Source organism: Cebus imitator, unplaced genomic scaffold (genome assembly GCF_001604975.1).
Source record: "Cebus imitator isolate Cc_AM_T3 unplaced genomic scaffold, Cebus_imitator-1.0 Scaffold310, whole genome shotgun sequence".
Taxonomy (NCBI): Eukaryota; Metazoa; Chordata; class Mammalia; order Primates; family Cebidae; genus Cebus; species Cebus imitator.
This window is the reverse complement of record NW_016107625.1, coordinates 2,228,809-2,232,325: the sequence shown is the minus strand read 5'-3', so window position 1 is coordinate 2,232,325 and position 3,517 is coordinate 2,228,809.

Sequence of the window (3,517 nt, the reverse complement as noted above, 5' to 3'; positions counted from 1 at the left end):
CAACTCCTGGGTTCAAGCAATTCTCCTGCCTCAGCCTCCCTAGTAACTGGGATTACAACCATGTGCCACCACACCTGACTAATTTTTGTGTGTGTGTATTTTTAATAGAGACGGAGTTTCACTATCTTGTCCAGACTGGTCTCAAACTCCTGACCTTGTGATCCATCCGCCTCGGCTTCCCAAAGTGCTGGTACTAAAGGCATGAGCCACCGCGCCCGGCCCCATTCATCTTTTTTTTTTTTTCCCCTCCGTGAAGTTACTGAGCTAACCCATTCATCTTTATATATGGGGTTGTTGTCTCTTATTTTGGTCTTTCGATCCTTTCCTTCATGGGCTTGTGCTCATGATTCTGAACATTTGACTCTAACCACAAGTGAATCTCCTGATGACTCAAATAAAAGTATGATTTTTACCTGTGGGAAAAACTTTTAAAATAAAAAATAACAAATTATTTAATCAGTGAATTAGACTATCTTAACTCTTACTTTAGCAAACAATCTGAACTGGTAGGAGGGGATAAGGATTTTCCAAAACACACAGGCCTCCGATGATTCAGTTCCTGCAATTCTCAACTGAATTGGAACATTAGAATAACTTGGGTGCTTTTAAAAAATGCTTATGCCAGCCAGGCGCAGTGGCTCACGCCTGTAATCCCATCACTTTGGGAGGCCAAGACAGGTGGATCACCTGAGGTCAGGAGTTCGAGAGCAGCCTGGCCAAGATGGTGACCTCCCCATCTCCACTAAAAATACAAAAATTATCTGGGCATGGTGGTGTGCACCTGTAGTCCCAGCTACTAAGGAGGCTGAGGCAGGAGAATTGCTTGAACCTGGGAGCGGAGATTGCAGTGAGTCGAGATCGCATCTCTGCACTCCAGATTGGGGGGTGAAGGAGTGAAACTCTGTCTCAAAAAAAAAGAAAGAAAGAAAGAAAGAAAGGAAAGAAAGGAAAGAAAGAAAGAAAGAAGGAAGGAAGGAAGGAAGGAAGGAAGGAAGGAAGGAAGGAAGGAGAGAGAGAGAGAGAGAGAGAGAAAGAAAGAAAGAAAGAAAGAAAGAAAGAAAGAAAGAAAGACAGACAGAAAAAAGTATGCCAAGATCTCCCTTAGAGTTTCTGATTTGGGCTGGAATGGGTCTTTTTGAGGGTTGCTCAAAGTAAAATGAATATAAGGTATGACCAGAATTTTTTGGGAATAAAAGTGATTATTGACATTAAATAAGGATTGAAAAAACAGTAAACAGTTACACGGCATCCTATGAAACTATAAAACTTGTTGTGATTCACATTAAACCACCATTTCCCAATGGGAAATCTTTAATGTGGGATCAGGTGGAAAGAAGAGACTCACATATACAAGGTAAAATGGCAAACATCTGCTCTTAAATTGGAACATCTGTTATCAAAGTAAGAAGCTTATCGAGCTTATTCAACTTAATATAAGTTTTAATTTCTTGATTGTGACATATTTGAAATATGTCAAGTAACAAAGTTAGATATGTACCTCAGAGAATTGGACTCCCAGGAATTTGGACAAAGTCTGTTGAAGCCATGGTTGGTATCAATCCAATCTATTGTTCCTTCCTCCAACTCCCCCTTCAGATATAAATGGAATGTACTGGCAGGATTCTCTACCTCTCCTCCATGGGGCCCAGAAAAACCTTCCAAACAGGAATTATATCTAATCGTAACCTGAATCTCAGATACAGCCTCTTTGATATTTGAGAGCTAGAGATAAAACAGCCTCAACTGTCCTAACTCCATGACTGGCAGGAGTCCAGAGCCTTCTGTTAGGTTTCTAGACGGTCTCAGGGGTGCTCAGAGCCTCTTCTGCATCATGGCCTTCTGCTTCCTCCATCCCATTTTCTATCCTGAGCAGGCCAATCTACACAAGAAACTCAGCCCCTCCTTTGGCTTCCACACAAACAGCCGCCTGTACACATAGTCTTTATTTAAAGAGCAGGGATTTACTGGAAGAGATTACATTGCACAGGACACATTAAACGAGATTTAAAAGCCACTTCAGATATTCCTGCTTTAAAATGTCTTTGTGGGTCGGCCATAGCGGCTCATGTCTATAATCCCAGCACTTTGGGAGGCCAAGGTGGGAGGATCACTTGAGGTCAGGAGTTCGAGACCAGCCTGGTCAACATAGTGAAACCCCCCCACCTGCCACCTGCTGTCTCTACTAAAAATACAAAAATTAGCTGGGAGTGGTAATGGGCACCTTTAATCCCAACTACTCTGGAGGCTGAAGTGGGAGAATCGCTTGAACTTGGGAGGCGGAGTTTGCAGTGAGTCAAGATCGCACCACTGCACTCCAGCCTGGGCGACAGAGCAAAACTCCGTTTCAAAAAAACACAACAAAACTACAAGAAGGAAACAGTATGTGTTTTCTTTTTTCTCACTGTATGTGGTCCTTTCTTTTTCTTCTCACATTTTTCTCAAGCAGTATTTGTGGTCCTGAGATCTGGTATCTGGTGTCTTGGGTTGGGGTAGATTCTGGCTTGATCATTACTTTCATTAAAATTTTTATATTTAATTTATCATGCTTTTTAAATATTAGCTTTTAAATGACAGCTTCATTGAGATATAATTCACATGTCATGAAATTCATCTTTTTAAAGTGCACACTTCAGTGGTTTTCAGTATATTCATATAGTTGTGCAATGATTTCCACTACTTCATTTTAGAACATGTTCCTCACTCAAAGCATTAATTTTTATTTTTAAAAAATTACATTGAATATTTCTCTTGATTACTAATTTCTTGGAGAGCTCCTTAAATTCTGTGCCCCAGGAAAGCACCTCACTCATCTCAACCTATTCGTGGTCCCCTGGCAGATGAATTTTGGGGTGTTTTCTGCCTTCATTGACTCTGCTGGACAAATGGTACTTGTCAGCACAGCAGATAGAGGTAAAAGCATCTGTTGAAGAAGGAAATGGGACACATATTTGCCTACGGCCTGCTCTGGGCCATATATTTAGTATACGCATGCTATTTAATTTTTATATATAGTAGTCAGCATTGTGCTGTTTTATAGATGGGAAAGCTGAGACTCTGAGAGATTAAGCAATTTTTCCAGGATCATACAGTAAGAGATGGAACCAAGATTTAAAGAGAGATCTCTTTGATTCTAAATTATGAGTTCTTAGACAGACAAACATCACACATGCTCACTCATTTGTGGGATCTAAAAATCAAAATAATTGAACTCAGGGACACAAAGAGAAAAAGGATGGTTACCTCAGGCTGGCAAGGGTGGTGCGGGGGAGGTGTGGGGAAGGTGGGGATGGTTAATGGGCACTAAAAAATTCAGAAAGAATAAATAAGACGTACTATTTGATAGCACAACAGGGTGACTATAGTCGATAATAACTTAACTGTATATTTTTAAATAACTAGAAGAATATAATTGGATTGTTTGCAACTCAATGGATAAATGATTGAGGGGCTGGATACCCCATTCTTCACAATGTGCTTATTTCACATTGCATGCCTGTATCGAAACATCTCATGTATC